The following is a 22117-nucleotide window of genomic DNA, read 5'->3' on the forward strand; positions in this document are numbered from 1 at the left end:
ACATTTGTTTGAAAAGAAATATTAACCATCAGTTGCTTCCCTGTCTAGAAAAAGACTGTCATTTTCTTCATAGCTATCCTGACATGCTTTACCCTGAAAAATCTGCCTTGTACTAACACTTTGTTTTCAGTTGTTCTAAGAACCACCTCCAAACAGAAATAAAGGTTTTTAAATCTATGTAAGGTGCTAATAATTCCTGACTTTGTTCCAGAGCACCTTAAAGGCCATGAGCTCCAGCAAAACCTAAAACCTTCAGACATATACTTGTCACTATGGCCTAATCCCTCACCTTTTGAAATCAGAATTCATCAACATAAAAACATTACAAAATAAATATTTCCTCCAAACTCACCTACTTATATACTGTCTAAATATGCATTTGTGAAACAAATTCAACACCAGCTTCCAACCTAACTACTCTGGAACAACTTAACAGCTTAATATGTTACTGACCTCCTCCCTTGCATTTGAATTCCCTTAAAATTTACTTCCTTCGACCTAGCCTGCCATTGCAAGGAAATCATTCCCCATCACAAAATTGTCTAACAATTATGAAATACAATAAAAGAACACAAAATTCAGGAACAACTTTTTAATATTTGAATCAACAGACTTAAAATTATATTTTAACAAATATAACAGGGAGAAATAAAAGAATTATAAAAACTGTACACATTCTCATTGAAAATGTATGTACAAGCAAGTTAAATAGAAAACTGCAGGTTTACTCATAACTTTTTCTACTTCATAATTGTAACTTTTAAAACAGAAGTGAAATTGAAAATTCCTCACACTAAATGCCTGTATACATACTTTGAACAAGCACCGCATATATCAGAATTTAACATTTTTAATGTGATAAATGAGCTTGCTTCTTGCTTGTTAATTTGTCTAACCTAGGTTGGATTGATGATAATGCTACTCTCAAGGGGTAATGTATATTTAAACTGTTTCTACACTTTGTTTTAATAACACTTAAAGTAGAGAACCCAGTCTCACAGAGGTACGTTGAGGGGAACAGAAGAAGAGATTTTATAGCAGTTTCAGCAAGTTCAGGATATTCATTTTTAACTTTTATCCAAAATGAAGCAAGTGATGCTGTATTTTCAAAATTTATTTTCAATCCTTCATCAGTAGCCAGCTTCAACAACTTATCCTGTAGAGTTACAGTTAGACTTAAATTATCTTTTGGTGAAAGAAATGGATTTTGGATCCATGAATTTCCTATATGTGGATCTTCATTTGATGGAAAATAAAATTCAAAACATTGTAACAAATTTGTAAGGTGTTCATTGATAACGTTTTGCAGGTGTGCAATATCAAGATTATTGCCTATTTCATTGAGAATTGTTGTTAAATTATGAAACATGTCATAACAATCTGTAGAAACTCTGCTTTTCCAAGTTTCTAACTTCTGTTTTTGTCCTTCAATCTTATCTGCTGTTGAAAAGCATGTTGCATTCTTCCCTTGCATAGAATCATTAAGATCATTAAAAATACTGAAGATATCAGACAAATAAGCAAGTCTGCTGAGACCAAACAGGTTTCTTGCCTTGCAGAAACACTAAAAGTTCATTTCGTATTTCAAACATTCTTGACAGAATTTTCCCTTGTGATAACCACGTGTATCAGCATGCAGTAACAGTTGCTATGATCAGATTCCATATTATCACATAATAAAGAGAATAATCTTGAATTTAATGCATTAGATTTTATATAATTCACAATTTTTACTATGTCAGTAAGCACACTATTTAGTTCAGCTGATATTTGTTTCATAGCAAGGTTTTCTCAATGAATGAAGCAGTGTGTGGTTTTACATTCTGGGGCAAGTTCCTTAATCTGTGTAATGACTTCAGAATGTTTTCCTGTCATTGAAGCTGCACATCAGAACACACTCCTACACACAACTTAAATTCTAAACCACATTGTTAACGTAATTCTGCACCACTTCATACAGTTCTGAGCTAGTTGTATTTGCAGGCAAAGAGGCTGAGAAAAAGAATTCTTCCTTTATATCATCATCGTGTTCAAACCTCACATAGACTAGAAGAATTATCATGTTAGCAGTATCTCTTCATTCATCTAGTTGCAATGAAAAATACTTCGCTAGCTTTATTTGTTCTATGAGTTGGTCTTCCATATCATTAGCCAGTTCTTGAATATGAGATATGGTGTCATTGGAAAGTGGTACTTGGGCTACCTTCTTTGCTGCAGACTCACCAAGCATTTCCAAGCAAACTTCTTTGCTACAGTCTTTTACTAACGTCTCAGCAATTGTGTATGGCGTTTTAGCTTTAGCAACTGGAAGTGCCACTTTAAATGAAGCTCACAAAGCACTAATGTTTATATGAGAAACACTGAACATTTGCTTTGGTTGTCTTTTTAATTCATTACTCTTTCTTTCAAAGAATTCTTTTGGTTGTGAACTTAAATCTTTATGTTTTGAATGTAAATGCCGCTTAAGTTTTGATGGTTTCATTGCCTCATTAGCCAGTACATCTCCACAAATAATACACTGTGGTTTTAGCACGTCACCATTAATTACAGCTACAAAACCAAACTCGATATATGAAGGATCATATTTCCGAGTGAAGCTAGTATGAACTCTTTCGGCTTTCACTTCTCTGGGATGACTTCTATTATTAGCATTTCTTTTATTATTACTGCTGTATTCAGAAAAGGTATGTCTTTTCTTGACAAAAAAAAATCCAGGGAAGCTTGTTTTACCATCTGCAAATTCAGATTAGAGATAAATACACAAATTTACTTCCTTCAACTAACAACATTATACTACAAATTCAAAACTAGACAAAGAATTAAATGTTTACATTTCCTCAGAGTTTTCTACACATGGGGGCTACAGTGGAGAAATGAAGTATAAAATATCACACATTGCAATTTGAAACTATTTTGTTTGTCTAGTGTCAACATTTGCTTTCTGTGATTCACAATGAGAGTTAAACCAATGGTCCAAACTCTTTTCAGTAAATTCACTAATCATGTGCTCAGATGTTGAAACAATGCCAAATTGTTATAAATGTTTATGAATACTTTAATTGTTATATCACTGCAGACTGGCAAGAATAGTTTACAGATTAGCACAGGCCTGCAGGATTACACTTTGAGTACCCTTGGGCTAGATCATGTGTGACCTCCATATTTCAAACCGTTACCCTTTCCTCAGAAAGCCTACTGACTTGAAATCTCTTGTGGGGCTGGTATTGTGCAGCGGATTAAACCGCTGCTTGCAACGCTGGCATCCCGTATTAGAGTGCCACTTCGAGTCCCAGTTGCTCTGCCTCCAATCCAGCATCCTCCTAATGTCCCTTGGGAAGGCAGCAGAACAGGGTCCAAATACTTGGGCCCCTGCCAACCATGTGGGAGATCATGATGGAGTTCCTGTCTCCTGGTTTCAGCCTGACCCAGACATGGCTGTTGTGGGTGGCTGAAAAGTGAACCAGCAGGTAGAAGATTCTCTCTCTTTCTCTCTTTCTCACCTCCTCTTCTTCCCTCTCACTCTTCCTTTCAAACAAATTAGTCTTTAGAAAATAAATTTAAAATATTTTTGACTTGTCTCATGCTCTCCCTTAAAATCTCAAAACTAAATTCTCACCCAATTCAAACTCACAACCTCTGACCAAATGTATTATCCCCACCTCTCCTAAATGTCTCTTCACTGAAGCAAAATAATTTCTTAGCTTACTTCCCCACAGAAACTCCCATATAATCAAAACAAAGTAGCACTAAATTCATCTGTTCCCAAATTTGTTCTGCTGTAGAAACATTACATGTACACACTGTTTATCACCTTGATGTTAACTTTCTCATTCCCCCAAGAAATGACCAAGGTCAGGAAGAAGTAGAAGAAATACTGTTCATCATGCCAGAACAATAAGTAAGATAGCACTGAAGGAATAAATTCCTATCGGGAAAGAACGGGGTGGCATTAAAAATAATTGGTTTTTCCTTGAGGGAAATATATCCAGGGTAACCAAGTTGTGCATTCATATAGATTTTTAAATAATTCTTATTCATGCTGATCCCAATAAAGTGTAATGAGGGACAGCACTGTGGCCCAGTGGGCTAAGCCTCCTTGGCATCAGCATCCCATCTGGACACTGGTTCTAGTCCCGGTTCTCCTCTTCCAATCCAGCTCTCTGCTATCACCTGGGAAAGCAGGAGAAGATGGCCCAAGTCCTTGGGCCCCTGCACCAATGTGGCAGACCAAGAAGCTCCTTGCTCCTGGCTTAGGATCAGCCCAGCTCTGGCCATTGTGGACATTTGGGGAGTGAACTAGCAGATGGAAGACCTTTCTGTCTCTCCCTCTCTGTGTCTGTAACTCTGCTTCTCAAATAAATAAATAAAATATATATTTTTTAAAAGTGTAGTGAGACTCTTCCCCCTGCTTTTCTTTCTAGCACATATTCAAACTCTTACCCAATCTCCTACTTTGGTGAAAATGGTGTCACTGCTGGTTTTAGCATTTTGGAAGGCTGAACAGGCCAACTTCTCTGGCTCTCATCATGTTTCCTTTTCATTGTACTCATCTCATAGCAAAGACTGCACATTATTTGGTGAGCACAGCCCTCAGTCTCGTGATGAGAAGGCACTCCACAGGTTGCATGGACATATCGAAGACATGATACACAACTATTAGCACCTGGGCATTCTTTATCACAAACTACACAGGATAAAAATCTTAATCTTCTTTCGTGAATGTTTTTCTCATCCATTTTAGGAGTAATAGAAAGATTTTCTTCAGTATCACTACTGTCTGTCCCAGTCTCAAAGGCTTCTTCATATTGGGCTCTTAGATTATTTTCTAAATCTTTACCTGCCTGATCTAATTCATTTTCTGTGTGTAGGCTGGCAACACGTCCCTCAGTTAACTGAGAAAGAGACAGATCCAGTTTCATTTCAGAGCTAAATGTACCTTTACTTGGACTCTGTTGCATGCCTCTGTGATAGGATTGATTTAGAGTCATCTGAATGAACCACAAAAATGTAGCCCAGTGTGATGCATTGTTGGTTTGATTTCAGGAGAAAATCTGCTTTTGGATATTACCATTAGCTTGTTCTAAAAAACTCTGGCTTTGACAGGTCTGAGGCTTTCCATGGAAAATTTTCAATTCCGGCCAAATACTACTGAGTTCACTGACAATTTGGCTTGAAAATTCCCTCCCATTATCAGATTGTAGGACGCTAGGTGCTCCAATAATTGTGAAAATATCTAAAAGAGCAAATGCAACTTCCTTAGGTCTCTTGGATTTTAATGAGCGCAAAAAGCTTAATTTTGTACAAAAGTCTTGATAATGCATAATAAATTTATACTCCCCATCAGGATTCGATTGCATGTCTATAAGATCTACTTGGCTTTTTGAGTTAACTTCCTTAATTGGTGTTGATGTTAGAGCTCTCTTCTGCTGGCATGGTTTACAAAGTGTCAGATATAACATTATAACTTCCTTTGTGATGTTCTTATATTTTGCCTGTAATTCTTTTTCCATGCATGTTCATCTGCCATGTCCAATGCTGAGATGTGTATCATGCAGAATGTCAAATAAGTCCTCGCTGTGTAAATAATACCGTATTTTATCTGTTTCCCCATTTAGAGCCTCAATCAGCTTCTCATTTCCCTGTACAAGGATTACATCAAATCTTGCCAAGCGACAGTAGTCAACTGATTCCTTTTTTGCCTTAGCTTTAGCTCCTTTCACTTCCCTTATCAATTGACAGTACTTTGCTTTAGAAAATATCTTAGTATTGTTACTTTTGTTTTCCAGCAACACTGCTAAGCTTCTGAAGAACTTTTCTCGCATGTTTTCTGGTTCAATTTCTGCTTCCTTATTATCTAAGCTACTGAGGTTGTTTACACCCATGCTTTGAGACATCATGGAAAGCCACAAAAATGACCCTGAAACATAAAGAAAAAATCAGAATACTTGGAAACATAATCATATATATAATTATATAGCCCATAGAGCTTGAGTGGAAGTAGGGGTCATGGACACACAAAAGGGAGATAGAATTGTGGTTAGGAAGTCCAGCTTCAGTGGAATGAAGAGAGACTGAATGAAGAACTTGAGCTAGAAATAAAAAGTCCTGATACAATAAGGACTGGAAAGCCCGATGTGACTGTCCAGAGCAACACCCAGAGCTAGCGTGAAAGTAAAGCACTCTCTCTCCCCACCCCCACCCCAAACCCATTGCTCTTTCAATGAATAAATAAATCCTTAAAAGTGGGGGAGTGAAATGGGGCTGACATTGTAGTGTTGCCACAAGTTAAGCCGCCACCAGCAGAGCAGGCAGCCCAGGCTGGAGCTCTGCTCTGCTGCCAAACCAGCTTCTTGTCTATGTGACTGGGAAGCAGCAGGGCAAGGCTTAGTATCTGGGCCCCAGCCACCCATATGGGAATATGGGAGACCAGGATGCAATTCCTGGCTCCTGGCTTTAGCCTTGCCCAGACCTGGCTGTTGTGGGAAAAATAGTTTGCATTGAATTCTTAAGAGGAGTGCAAGATAAAATAAAAAAAGAAACGGAAACTGTCGGGACAAATAAAGCCAGAGCCACACAACAGAAGCTGACTCTCTCCACTGAGCTGATACACATCCCTTTCTTGTTTTTGGAAGGTTTTCATTTCTTCTTCTCTTTGCTGCTTTTTTAAATAAATAGATAAATCTTTTTAATAACAATGTAAAGCACGGTTTTATATTAAAAGGAGACAAATCAATACTTGTATATATTTATTTACTACATAAGCAAGTTTTTGGCTATAGACATTTCAGCAATTCAATGATAAATGTTTTATAAGCCTCCAACTACAACCACATTTTCAACATTTTTTACTTAAGTTCCAAGACAATATATTTATATCAGCTCCTTTGTGGCTTGTAAAAGTGTAAAGCCAATACAAATATCCTCATTGCTAATTTTAATGAAGAGTAGCATATGAGCCTAAACTAGTGAAACATTTGACTTAACAACGCACATTAGAAGTAATGTGTAGAAGATTCATAATCACAGAGATACTTAAAATATTTCAACCTTGGCTTACTAAGTCTTAAGAAAACTACTTTGAAAAAAGTCAGAAAGAATAAAATAGGATTAGCATATTGTTTCCAGGTACTCTTAGATCTGTCTTTCAGGTCAACTACCAATTTGTATACTAAATATTGAGCTAGTAAACTTAAATCTAAAGCTAAGTTAAAATTACTGATATATGTTACCATGTGTTTTGACATCACCTAACTCAATTTTTCCAATAAGAATTCCTTGGTCATTAAATTTAAGCTCTCAGTGAATTTTCCTTCCCTGAAAAACATAATTTGTTCATAACACAAGTTAGTACTACGACCTGGTCTTCTTGAACTGCTTCATAGGTAGATCAAACAAGACTAAGTTTCTAAAGAAGGCATCACTTATTTCTTCAATATCTTTCATTTTCTAATGCATTACTACATTTATTACATTCAAAAGTGTTCAATAAAAATTTGTTGTCTAATTTTATAATGAAATGACAATACTCATGATTGTCATCTCAAAATGTGATGGAAAAGATCATTACATGGACAGCATTTCTTTCCATGCTGGTCCATTTTGTGCCATGTTACGAGTATGAACTATGAAGAAAAGGAAGGTAAATGAGGATGAATTTGGAGGAGAAAGGAATACATAGCAATGAAAATGAGACCCAGAATATAGGTTCTAGAAGTTAGTAGAATCAAGTATTTTTGACATTACCTGACTGCTTAATGTAACTCCTTCAACAACATTATACTTACTCTACTGACTGGCTTTCCCTTCAGCTACATTCAGTAGAAGCAGAAATGGAACGAGGTTTGATAACTTTTCAATGCTTAGCTTCTTCTCACTCCAAGCTTCACATGTTCCCAGGACTAAATTATTCTCACCATTTTCTTGAAGTGGTTGTGGTTCTGGAGAGTCACATTCCATTCTGTCTTCCACAGACTGGAGCTGGGCACCTAAGGACTCCTTCGCAGAATCCAGAGGAGTCATTTTGTCTGTAGGAACCTGGGGACAAATAAGTATATTTGGTAACCAATATAAACAATTCCTACATAAACTCTCAAATATTCTTTCACTGAAATAGAATGTAAGAGGGGGAAAATAGTTTGCATTGAATTCTTAAGAGTGCAAGATAAAATAAAAAAAGAAACGGAAACTGTCGGGACAAATAAAGCCAGAGCCACACAACAGAAGCTGACTCTCTCCACTGAGCTGATGTACATCCCTTTCTTGTTTTTGGAAACAAGAGGAACAAACACATTAAAGAGATCTCTCCCAAACTGTTGATAATTGAAATAAAATTGTAAATGAGTTTCAGTGTCACTAATTAAAAGTAAATACTGAGTCGAGTCTGGGAGATGTAATTCATGTAATTGAGACTGATGAGATGTTAAAACCAGCAAGAAATCTGACAACTGTTTTAGCCTAAATGTGAAAAACATTAACTCAATGTGTTATGGGCAGGAAAAAATAGCCAATCAACTTAGATAGTTGAGTTGGGTAAAAAGGAAACATTACTATCATCTTACACTAATAATCTGTTAATGTGGAAATTTGTCCAATTGTTCCCAATAGACGTTCATATTTTCTTAATTCACAATTAAATTGTGAATTGGTTTAATGCAATTGTTTTAATTCAATCAATGCTTATGCATCATTTTTAATTAATTGTCCATTGCCCTATTAATATAAAAATTTCCTGCTATTTTACATTAAATTTTGAAGATTCAGAACCAGTTTTGTCATAGAATATACTATATTAAGAATTTGAGGGGCCAGCACTGTGGCATAGGGGGTAAAACTGCCATCTGCAGTGCCAGCATCCCATATGGGTACCAGTTCGAGACCTGGTTGCTCCACTTCTGATCCAGCTCTCTGCTATGGCCTGGGAAAGAGTAGAAGGTGGCCTAAGTCCTTGGGCCCCTGCACCTGTGTGGGAGACCTGGAAGAAGATGCTGGTTCCTGGCTTCAGACCACTGCATCTCCTTCCATTGTGGCCATCTGGGGAGTGAACCAGAAGATGGAAGACTTTCTCTCTCTCTCTCTCTCTCTCTCTCTGCCTCTGCCTCTCTGTAACTCTGCCTTTCAAATAAATAAACAAATCTTTTTTTAATATTTCTTTATTTGAAAGGCAGAGTTACACAGAGAGAGAAGGAGGCAGAGAGAGAGAAGTCCTCCATCCGCTGGTTCACTCCCCAGTTGGCCGCAACGACTGGAGCTGCACAGATCCAAAGCCAGGAGCTTCTTCTGGGAATCCCACGTGGGTGTAGGGGCCCAAGGACTTGGGCCATCTTCTACCACTTTCCCAGGGCACAGCAGAGAGCTGGATAGGAAGAGGAGCAGCCAGGACTGGAACCAGCGCCCATATGGGATGCCAGCGCTTCGGGCCAGGGCTTTAACCCACTGTGCCACATTGCCGGTTCCTAAATAAACAAATCTTAAAAAAAAAAAAAAAAAGAATTTGTTTCTTCAGATCTGATTAGACATTTTTTGAAATACTATACATCAGTGTACTTGTGTTTTATCACAGGACATATTCTATCAAGTTATGCCATTATTAATAATACTAAATTTGATCACTTGGTTAAGTTGATTAAGGCAGTGACTACTAGACCTATCCATTCAAAAACTGCATTTGTCACACTATAATTAGTAAGTTAGTTGTGGGACAGTAATTTGGGGATATGTGAATATTCTATTCTCCAGTGACTTTAGTATTTATTAATCACCCATACCTGAATCTATTTTTATTTTGGGGGTTGCAAAATGCAAACTTACTTTTATAATTTCATCTACATCTATTATCTAGCAGTTTTCTGTAAACAGCTTTTATCCCTCCTTTACCTGATTTTTTAAAAAGACTTATTTTATTGATTTGAAAGGCAGAGTTACAGAGAGAGAGAGGGAGAGACAGAGAAAGAGCGAGATCTTTCATCAGCTGGTTCACTCCTCAAAGGGCTGCAACAGCTGAGACTGGGCAGGCTGAAGCCAGGAGCCAATTGATTAGAGGTTAAGAGAATGCATAAAATGAACAGTACCTTTAATATAAAGCATGTTTACTTCCAAATTATCCAGATGGCAATGTTTGTCACAATAGTGTTTGATTAGGTTTCACTTTCTTGGAAAACCAAAAGTTATTTAAATCTGTATTGCATTCCTTCCATCATTTTTGTTAAGTTCATTTACAAAATATTTGTAAAATATAGGCCTATAAATTCAGTTGTCAGATCAGTCATATTTGTGCCAAGTCTAGAAATGATAAAGAGCATACATTAGGCAAATCAGCAAAATGACTAACAGCTCATTGACAGTTAGCAGAAACTAGTTATTTTCATTTCTTTCACTGTAACTCTCTCTTTGTGTTATCAACTTATTGTAAATTTGTCCACCAAAATAGTGTGTTGGCCTTGTGGGTACTTAATGAAAACAAATATTCAATATCATTAATCTCTTAAAGCTGGCTCAATAAAATTGTAGGCTCTAGGATTAATCACATCTCCAGGATTAATTCTAATATTGTAAATAAAACTTTCTCACACACACATAACAATATTATCTCCTTGAGAACATAAATTCTGATTTACTTATTTAATATACCTTGCAGTGAAAGGAAAATAATAGGCTTGGACCCTTCATCTGGAATCTTTGATTATGATCATCCTGCTTCTACCTCTATGAAGGTGCTACGTACATGGAAGCAGCCAGGCCACCTCACATTCTTGCCATGCCTTCATTCTTGTATATAGTCGTATACTTGTGGAAGCCACCTTGCATTCCAACCAACAACCATTTGGATAGTTTGCCTTGCCAAATGTTCATGAGATCAAGCAAAGGCAAATGATTTAGAGTACCAAATTATATGATCCTAGTATGGAAAACTAGTCAACCCATGCTCTGTATCTGGCAAAATCCAAGTGAAAACTTAGCTTTTCCTTTGGTGGTATTTGTGAATTTGGTTAATTCTGAAAATTTCTCTCATTAGACCTTAGTTTTTAAAGATAAATTCATCTCCTCATGACATGAATCTAAGAATGTATATATGGTCAAATACCCCTAGCTACCATATAGGAGACATTACAATGGAATATAGTTCTCTTAATATAATTTATTGAAGTTTTATAAACTTTTTTAGAAAAAAAGTGCACAACACAGAGTGGAGAGCTCAACCACTTACCTCAGAGTAAACCATGCAGGTTAAGGAACAGAACATGTCCACCATCTCATTAAGCTATCCTCTTTGGTAAAAGAAACTACTACTTCAACTTTGATCATCAAAGATTGATTTTGCTTTTTGAACTTGACATAAACAGAATTATGCAATGCTTATTCAATTTTGTCTGAATTCTTTGGTTAACATTGTTTTAAAAATTCATTCATGCTGTTGAATGTAGCAGTATCCATTCATTTTCATCATTGCACAGTATTCAGTTGTATAAATATATCACAATACATTTATTCCATTCTTAGTGGGATTTGAGTTGTTTAGAGGTTTTTTTTGGCAATTATAATAATGCTGCTATGAATATTCTTCTATATCTCTTTGAATTTGCTATTGCTAGATATACATTCTAAGTAGATTTGCTAGAATATGGAGTATAGTCATATCTTGGTAGATATTTCTGAAGTGGTCATAGCAATTTACTCCTGTCAGTAATATATAACATTCCAATGGCTCAGCAGACACCAGCTTGGTCATGTCAGCACTTTTAAACCATTCTTGTTCGAATACAATGATACTACATGTTGCTTGAATTTACATTTTTCTAATTTTCGTTGGTAAAGCAGGTATTTGTTGGTTTTTCTATAGGGTATTGTTGCAGTTGATTTCTCAACAATGTTGCAGTGGATTCGTTTCTGAGAGGAGGAGCATAGTGGGGGCAAGAGGTGCGGAGTCACCACATAGACTCCGGGAGTTGGGTAAAAGCAGGCTTGAGGCAAGTAGCCTGCAGACCCGTTTATTTCAGTTGGTACAACAGCCTATATAGCCAAGACCAGCCAATCAAGGCCAAGGGGCGGTCTATGCCCCAACCAATCACAGCCTGTTGCCAGGCAGTTTACAAAGCCATCGAATCACAGCCTGTTGCCAGGCAGGCTCCGTTTGCCATGTGGGTTTCAAAGCCATCCAATCACAGCCTGTTGCCAGGCAGGCTCCGTTTGCCATGTGGGTTTCAAAGCCATCCAATCACAGCCTGTTGCCAGGCAGGCTCCGTTGCCAGGTGGGTTTCAAAGCCATTCCTGAGTAACTGACCCTCGCTTGCCAGTGGCCATCTTGGCATGGCCTTCTCATTCCACCACAGGGTATCTGTCTTCTTATTAATTTGTCATACTTCATATGTTCAGACATGAGTTTTTTGTATGTAATTTGGATCTGGCATAGGGAAAAATAAGCTAAGATGATAAAGTATTGTTGTTTAGAAGTTCTTCTTTTATTGATGTCTAGGCTGTTGGGATTTTCAATGCCAAGCACTGACACTCTAAGCAAAAGAAAATAATTATTATGGCAAATTCAAACACATCAACCTGCATAGAGAAGAAAAAAAAAAAGTGTTGAGGGCGGGCATTGTGGTGCTGTGGATTAAGCTGCTGCTTGGGACTTCAACTTCCAAATCAGAGCGCATGGGTTCCAGTTCCAGTTCTGCTTCTGATCTAGCTTCCTGCTCATGTGCATCCTGGGAACCAGCAGAGGATGGCTTACATCTGCTACCAGATAGAATTCCAGGTTCCTGGTTTCAGCCTGGCCTAACGTCAGTTGTGGCAATTGTGGAGTAAATCAGCAGATGGAAGAACTCTCTCTCTCTCTCTCTCTCTCTTGCTGCTTCACAAATAAATAAAACAAATTTCAAATAAATTACATTTTTAAAAGCTCTGTATATAGCGATACTATAAAAGGACAAGTTGCCATGAAATGAGAGCAAAAGTGAATTTCAATGCATATTTAAGTCCCTAAATATGTCTTAGAAATGCTATTCATTGGTTAGTTTAAATCACAAGTCCTACAATGAAGTGTGACACACCCTAAATTACCATAAAATACTGCTGACCTGCGGGTTCTGATTTATTTAAGCTGAGTGACTATGGTTGCTCAACTTTCCATTTGTGTACACTGAAAAGAAATATAAAATTAAGTAATCAAGTGTTATCCTGTATTTGATAATAAAATTTAGAATTACCTAATTTTTGCTAGATTAGTAAAGGTAATTTAGGTATTAACTTGTGTATTAGTAACAATCCATCATCCCTGATGCTGAATGCTGAAATGTTTTTCTCTTTAAAAGAAAAAATGAAAAGCAGAAGCCATACCACTATTCGGATATTATATGGTGTAAATGTTCTAGTTAAAATGTACAGTAAATCAAGGATAATTACAACTTCATTAGCAATATCCACGGAGAGAAATTATTTTGTTTCTACTATTGTCACCCTTGTCTCCAAGAATCTATTCTTAACTGACTCCTCCACTTCCACCATATGCATACACATAGCCGTTAGATTCCTCCACTTTTCCCCCAGAGTGAATAGTCCAAGATAGGTGGGCATCCTCTTGGAAGGAACAAGAGGGGAGCCACTTCCATCCCTAACACAGAAGATTGTAAGGTGCCATGGAGACAGCAATAACAAATTGCAACACTGAAGTTACCACAAACTAGTTATGATAATGATTTATCTTTCATTATACAATACCTAGGTTGGTTTGTTCTAAGATCCTACAAGAAACTTTTGGTTATGAAATGGTGAAGTAAAAATTGCTGTATTCATTAGAAGTGTGTACAGGTCTGTTTCTAATAAGTTAGAACGCCTAGCTTACAGTGGCTTAAACCAATAGGGCTTTATTTTTGGTACACAACAAGGGGTTTAGGAGAAGGCAGTTGCTGGCCATAGCTCAATTACCTAACAATTTTGTCAGGAACCCTATCTGTCTATATTTCTGCTCTGGCATTCTTAACATAATGGTACTTACTCTCATACTTATCATTATGTAATGGTCACAAGGATGGCTACCACAGCTCCAACTATCACATTCATGTTTAAGACAAGAATTGCCAAAACATGGAACTGAACGTATCTGTTCCATTTTTATCAGAAAACTAAAATCTTCCCCAGAAATACAGCAGGAAATATGGTTGTTCCTCCCTGGCCTGAACTAGATTGCCCAGCTAACTCCAGTACAAGGAAGGCTGTGGTATATTGCAAGCATGACCAAAGCCAACATTTTGTTAGGAAGAAAGGTGAAAATAGATATTGGGTTGGTAGCTCAATGGTCTATGACAAAGGCATTTCCCTAGTGTCTCAGAAATCACACAAGAACAATGAGAAATATTTATGAAAACTTAACTGTGAACAAGATTAAAAGATATCTATCTACCTACCTACCTAGTTACCTGAGTCATATGAAAAACTATGAAACATGATCAGGATATAAACCTGAACACTACCCAGGGAATTGGCCAAATACCAAGTTCTACCAGTGTTGCATTTTTAACAAAGCTAGAAGAGGAAATTCTAAAGCAACAAGCACAATTTATATATATATATATATATATATATATATATATATTATGTGAAATAAAGAAAAAATTTGTTGGCTAGAAGTGAAAAACTGCATGTATAGGCATCTGTGCTAAAATGTAATATGTGAACTCATGGAACATGTTTTCTGCAAAACTGCTCAAAAAATAACAGGATTTATGGGGACTATAAGGTTGACAGATTATGTAAAATTTACACAACTTTGTCACCAGAGTACTAATAAAACTCCAGTAAAAATACTAAACAAGAAGTCATTAAATAAATAAATACTACAGTAAGTATAGGATTTTCATCCTAGAAAGGTGATAGAACCTTGTTAAAGATGTAAGGAAAGAGTAATGGAGAGATAGAAGGGTTTCATCAACAGAAGTTCAAGTGAAGAAGCTCTTGTACACTTTCTAAGAAATATTGTGATACAGGAAATATGATGATGCTTCTGGATCACCATCTTATTTTCTTTCCTTGACAGTGGTTTACAAAAAGATACCCATTGCTTGCAGTTTTAACATTTTCCTTTTTCCACAGAGAAGCTACTTATATAGCTCCAAATAGGACCTATGCCACAAAGTGCAATTCTATTGCATTCTGAAGTGTAGTCATTATCTTCTATCAACTGTAACTATTTCGCTATCATACTTCACTTGATCTTAGCCAAAAGGCCGAGAAGCGATCGCTATCATACTTAAAGCAGAAGGTAACTGAGTAATGTAAAACTTGTTGAACTGTGTCATCTTCTTCAACCACATCTTTATTTGGGCCTCAGCAGCTAACTGATGTAGCTCTTGTATAGAAATAGCCTCTGCATAAGACTGCAGCAGCTCCGCAATATCCTCATTCTCAACTCTGTCAATCCAAACTCCTTTGAAAGAGCAACATAGCTTGCTTTGATTTGGGTGAGCTCTTCTGAAGGCTGAAAGCCTGTGGAATCATGAAATGAATCCGGGAGAATTTTATGTTACACCCTACACAAGGCTTTTGTGACATTGTTCCTAGCCTCTAGAATATTATCAATGGTATGTTTAATGTCAAAGCCATTCAAGAATTCAAAAACTATTTGGGCATTGTCAGCCACTGTAGATGCATGCAACATCTTGAATATTCACCTCAAATAATAAATTTAAAAGATGCAACCACACCCTAATCAAGGGGCTATAAAAATAAGTTGTATTGGCAGGTAAAAAGGAACTTTGATACTTGAAGAATGCTCAATGACTGTTGGAGAGTGGCTTGGTGTGTTACTGAGAATTTTAAGAACATAAAAATACAAATTTTTCCTTTTGCAATTTTTTTAAAAAATCTACAAACACGTGACCTAGATCAGTAAACATCTGCCCTGTTGTTAAGATGAATTTGGGAAGATGGTGTTTATCGAGTTCCCATGCTTTCTGCCCATTCCCCCCTTATCTCTGTGCTCCCATATCTCTGTCTGTCTATGTTAACTGGTGTCATGGTAACCAACTGGTCCACCTGCTTGCTTAGCTGCCCACATACCTGTTATGTAACGATTTGGTTCTGGGCCACTTTTGTCTGTAAATTCATCTGAGTATCTGGTGGGCATGGCAAGGTGCAGCTGCTGTGGATGGATGTGGACACGCAGGCAGTGGCCTATGCACGGATACAGACACATTTGCAGTTGCCTACATGTGGATCTATGTAGATGTCTGTATGCATGTCCCATTGCCACCATGGACACAAAAGCGGATATCTTCTGTGGCTCCACTAACATCAGGGACAAACGGCTGTTCCTTGTGCATTTCTCACTGCAACCGTAAAGGAGGTATAAACCCACAAATGGCTCCAAGTTGTTCTCTGACCTGCATCTGCTTGTCCTGGGCTCTAAGTCCTGGGCATATACCTGTCATTTATCCTCTCTTGCTAGATGTATAGCAGACACCAGTGCTAAAATGTATAGCTCCTTTTAAAGCTTGTAGGTTAACAGAGAGATAAATCACAACAGGCCTTAGCTTTAAATCTCTGCTGGCATTTGCACCCAGCATCATAATCAGCTTGTGGACAGAAACCCTGAACTTGTGCTTCATCTTCCAAGGCGTGGACCCTTGAGGGCATTTGCTTCCAATTTGGATTGGTTTCATCAAAACTGAAAATCTGATCCAGTGTAGAGCCTTCTTCGTCAGATTTTTTAACACTGGGGGAATGTCTTTACAGCTTCATCGAAGAACTTAGCTTTGTGAAGAGCCGAGCAGTTCCTGAAGCCACTAAACTAGCCACTAATCGCAGTAAATGAGGCATCTCTGTGAGACTTACAACTTTTTCCTTTTTTTATTCTCTTTTTTAAAATAATTTTTAGAAAACTTTTATTTAATAATTATAAATTTCAAAAGTACAACTTTTGGATTATAGCGGTCTTCCCCCCATAACCACCATCCCACCTGCAAACTTTCTCATCTCCTACTCCCTCTCCCATCCCATTCTTCATTAAGATTCATTTTTAATTATCATTATATACAGAAGATCAACTTAGTATATACTAAGTAAAGATTTCAACAGATTGCACCCACACAGACACACAAAATATAAAGTACTGTTTGAAGACAAGTTTTACCATTAATTCACATAGTGCAACACATTAAGGACAGAGATCCTGCATGGGGAATAAGTGCACAGTGACTCCTGTTGTGGATTTAACAATACAGCTAAAAAGCTGTATTGTCTTCATATATTGTTAAGGCTTTCTTTTTAATTTTGAGAAAGGTTACACCTGTTTTTTTTTTTTTTTTTTTTTGTATTCCACTCATATACTTAACAAGTGCTCCAATTTTCCATTTCTTTATGCTTTGTTCTAACAGACTTTGCAGCACTGACAACTGTTTCAACTAGGTTATTTTATGCCAGCTGCACCACCACTGTCACAAGTTCTTTGAGGTCTTTTGAAATTATTTATAATTTCAAGCTTTTCTTCAGTTGCTAAAGGTTTTCTTCTTTTACACTCACTAGCAGAAATTTTATCACCAGCATGTTTCTGTGGTACTTGCAAACTCCTCTGTTTGCTCACTTTCTGGAATACAAAACAGTTTAGCAAAAAACACACAAAGATGAAAAGGAACCAAACAAATAAGCACTTTCAAGACAGACTGTGGACAAGAGGGCCAAAAGGAAGACATAGGGGAGCAGATAGGCATTATGTACAATAGTTCATGTCTTCAGGACTTGCTGCGTTCTGATATAATCAGACAGTTAGAACATAGCTACTCTGACGTGGTAGTGCAAAACATTAACCCGCTGGTAAAACTCAAGAGCCCAGCATAATTTCAGCATTATATTGACTCATTTTCAGCATTATTCTGATCTCACATTAAAGACTTAGTCTTCCAGGTGTTTCAAAAAATCAGATTGTATATATAAAATGTTCACTTTTTAAAAAAAAGTCAGGTAAATATATGGATACTATCACTATAGAAAGATAAGAGCATCTGGCAATATCCAAAATGTTCTAAAATTACTGTCATAGAAGGCAAATATAATCTCTTAAAAACAGCTCTAGTGTAATGATAAGACTTCTAAAATTCTTCTCAATAATGGGCTCAAAACACTTCTTATCAACTGCTCTAGACACTGAAAATAAAAAGAACCTAAAAAATCATGCAACTAATCTTTTCATTTTACAGATGAAGATATTAAAGTCCCAGAGAAAATGTGACACACCCAAGGTCACATAGCTAATCGGCGACAGAGCCTTTCACAGGATTCAGTCAGATCTTACAACCCAGAGTTTCCTGTTAATGCCTATTTCTCTATTTGTCTCACCCGGAAGGTCCTTATATTCATATACCGATTTATTTTCATAGATGATAAAAGCAGTGGGCATCTTAAGAAGTCACAGTAAATTTTTTATAATTTTATCTATTTCTTTAATCTCACAAAATATATGTATATATTTCCTCTGATAATAGATTAAGGTTTCCACACCATGTCATTTGGATTAGCTGTCACTTAAAGACTGTTATTCTCATAAACAGATACATATCTATTCATCTACACCAGTGATCAATAGTGCCCAAAACCAGAGTTTGCAGCCATCAGTGAAGTTAAGCCACTTACTCCGTTCTGGACTCAGCACCCGAATTCCCCACACAGGGCAGCACCTGCAGTGCCTCACCTGCTGTCTGGGTTCGTCACGCGCCTCTCCAGATCTTCCAGCACAGTCACCACTCTCGGGGTGGTGCTCCCGCACCCATGCTTGGAGCTCCTCGGGCAGGATGGTGAGGAACTGTTCCAGCACCAGCAGCTCCAGGATCTGTTCCTTAGTATTCTTGGCGGGGTTCAGCCACTGCCGGCAAAGCTCCCGCAAGTGACTCAGTGTCTCCCTGCCTCCCTGGGACCAGGGGTCTCCTGGTAGCAGAGCTGCCTGAAGCGCTGATGAGAGAGTTCCCTAGTATGAGATATATTCCTCCGCAGGCAAGACTCCTTATCCCAAACAGGGTCTTCTTCTTTAACCTGCCCTTTGATCATCTCCCCTAGATTGGCTGAATCTTGGCCAGCCAAGGCTGGGGGGCCCCCAGAGGCTGCCTCCATCCCGCACTTAGCTCAGGGCAAGGCTTTCTCCAGTTGGGGTCTAGGGTGATTTTATTTGAGCTCCTTTTCCCGTCTTTAATCGGAAAGTTTCCGATACAATAAAACAATTTTAACACGGAACGATCACAGGCAGTTTTAAAAAAGACGTGTTTGCGACACAGGGCGGAAACTCAAGTAATTCCATTCAAAGTGAAGCCATCCTGATAAGACCGGAAATCATGGGGAGACACAAGGACTCACTGGGGTAGAGGGGTCAAATTGAGCGGCAAATACTTGCGAGACAGAACACGTAGGTTATCAAGGTCATTTTGGTCCTAAATAAAACCTGGGTATACGACGCCAGGCAAGGGAATCCGAGAGAGTCGCCCCGAAACAGGAGCTCGCAGCAGCCTGGGCCCGGACCGAGAGGGAGCAGGACCCCTCCGGCCCCACGAGCTGCCCGAAAGAAAAGCAGGCCCGATGGTCGCCGCGCGCCCACAAGTCTCCCGGCCGCAGCTTTGGCCTCGAAGGTCCTCAGACCCGCCAGACCCGGGGCAGCGTTCCGGGGACGGCAGCGGCTCCCCGGTCACTCCCGCCTCGGGGGTCGGCACGCTCCGGCCGGGCCCCGGGAGCTGCGCTCACTTCCGGTCCGCTCTAGGATTCCAGGTGGTGCCGTCATCTCAGTGGTTGCGGTAGCCGCTACCGGTACCGCCGAGGCAAGCGTTCTGGAAACTGCCGGTAATGAACTGTCGAGTCGCCTGGTCATCCTGGTGAAAGGCGTTTCACAGAGTGAGTGGTGGGGTACACAGGCTGCGTGCTCACCGTGACCCGCCGCCGGCGGTACTCGCCCCGGCGACCGCCAGCAAAGCGGGAAGAGGGTCCCCGCTCCTGCCTTTTCTCCTTCATTCCCGGCCACTCTCTCCTTTCCCCACCATTGCAAATCGGATTGGAAAAAGAACTATAAGATCTAACTCCATTCTCATGTACGGAGGCGAAAACCGCGATGCCGAGAGAATGCGCTGTCTCTAGATGAAAGCAGCCATGTCTGGCTCTGCGCGCCGTGACTGTAAACAACTGTGGGAAAACTAACAATGGTTTTCAGAGTGTGGGATAACCAGAAAATTCCCACCCGGCCCACGCTCTTTCAAACAGCGTGCGCTGCCTGAAGCGAATGCCTAGGTTTGCGCATGGGCGATGCCGGAGTGCACGCCTTTAGTAAAGCGAGGACGGACCGCGGCTGCAAGAGGCGAAGGCTGCAGACATCGGATGCAACTGGCGGTCTGGGAGCTCAGAGTTCCTCTTCAAGCAGCCCCGGAGTCCTCCCCGCTGTTCACCCCAGTCGGCCCCACTGCCTTCTTACCAACGCTCAATAAGCAACAAATGCCCAAGAAATATTGGCATCGTGCTGAGTGGCTTCCCTTCTGCGGTCCCTGTGTTGGTTCCTCATATTTTGTCATTTCTGATTGCATAGGCTTTGAGTAGTCCGAATATTTCTTTTGGAAATCTCCAAATAAAATTCTTACCCATGGAGTCCGTGAATGGTCTTGACTAAGTCTCTCAAGAGCAGTTAAACTGTAAGTAAAATTTTTCTCTTGGTGCCCAAATCATCAGATCCTCCAAGCTCTGACGTGGAGCCTCCTCTGTGATTTTCCTTTGATTTGATAACCACTATTAACGTATGGCACTTATATTTTGTGTTTCCCCTCTTACCAACTGTCAATCTTGTAGTTAGAGATTCTACTATCTGCCTCTTTCATATTCTGCACATAGGTGAGCACAGTGGCAGTCAACATGGAAGAAACATGCTTTTTAAATCCTCCATGGAAGGACATTAATATTTTTGTGGACTTGGATTTTTCATTATTAAAGTGATATACAGGTACATTTGTAAAAATAAAAAAAAAGATGCCACAAAGAAGATAACAGCATAAAGTAAAAAATACTTTATCCTCAATTCACTTTGTCAGAAACATTCATGCCAAGAATCTGGTATATTCCTCCAACCTATTTTAAAATGAATATTTAAAATCATAAATTCCAACTTACTGCTATGGTCTGGATATAGTTTGAATGTCTCCAAAGGCTTCATAAATTGAATTTAATCCTCATTGTGAGGTATTAAGAGGGTGGATATTTAATCTGACGAAGGTGTTTGGAGATGGGGCTTGTGGAAATTGATTGGGTTTTGATAATAGGGTCATTAGGGGTGGCACCCCCATGATTGGATCCCAGTGGATTTATAAGAAATGGAGAGAGACTAGAAAAGCACATAGGTTCATCCACAGGCACTCCTTGTCTCCTGCCATGTGACACTTTGTGTCCCCTCTGGATTCTGACAAGAAAGTCATTGGCAGATGCAGCTTCCAGTCTTTGCATCTCCAGAACCTTGAGCTAATATGGCTCCTTTCTTTATAACTACTCAATCGGTGGTATTGTGTTACTGACAACAGAAAATAGATTCATACACTTACAAAAGTTATGTGATGTTATACATTAAAATGCATCAAGTGGTTGGGTTTTATTTAATCCTCCCTAGAACTGCTATGCCAACATGTGGGTACATACATTCATCCCATTCATTTTAATGGATGTATAGTATTTCTATTAAATACACTGTCAGATTTCCAAGTTTCTATATTGCAATGAACAAAGAGTGCTAATACATTTTCTTTCTTTCTTTTTTTTATTTCTGTAGAAGACAAATTGCTGAGTACAGGTTATTTTGATAGCTATTGCCAATTGCACCCCAGAGTACTATTTATCAAGTGTCTCGCTAGACGTATCAAGAGCCTTCAACTGCATAACCCCAAGACCCTGGGAGAGCTCACTCTGTATGACACATAGTTCTGAAACATTTGCAAAAGGGTGCAGCTTTAATGGATGTTAGTTAAGACAGCTGCCTCTACTCAAACTGATCTTCAGATGCGCGCCTTGGAGTAGACCTCTAATTGTGTGTTGTAATACCTTAAAGAGACCATCCCAAATTATGTAAATTTCAGACCCCATGAAATCTGAAACTTCCTCAGCTGTCGTCTGAAATCTTATTTAT

The 22117-nt window shown here is 38.7% G+C and overlaps 1 non-coding gene across 1 annotated transcript; it reads right to left on the bottom strand.

Annotated features, from left to right (window-relative positions):
* Nucleotides 1–577: 577 nt before the first annotated feature.
* LOC100346546 (uncharacterized) lies at nt 578–20978 on the bottom strand. Its single transcript, XR_011388786.1, has 4 exons — nt 11204–20978; nt 10068–10278; nt 4441–8034; nt 578–2733 (listed from the first exon to the last, which is right to left on the bottom strand). It is a non-coding gene; the product is annotated as an uncharacterized protein (transcript).
* Nucleotides 20979–22117: the final 1139 nt, after the last annotated feature.

Source organism: Oryctolagus cuniculus, chromosome 5 (genome assembly GCF_964237555.1).
Source record: "Oryctolagus cuniculus chromosome 5, mOryCun1.1, whole genome shotgun sequence".
Lineage (NCBI taxonomy): Eukaryota > Metazoa > Chordata > Mammalia > Lagomorpha > Leporidae > Oryctolagus > Oryctolagus cuniculus.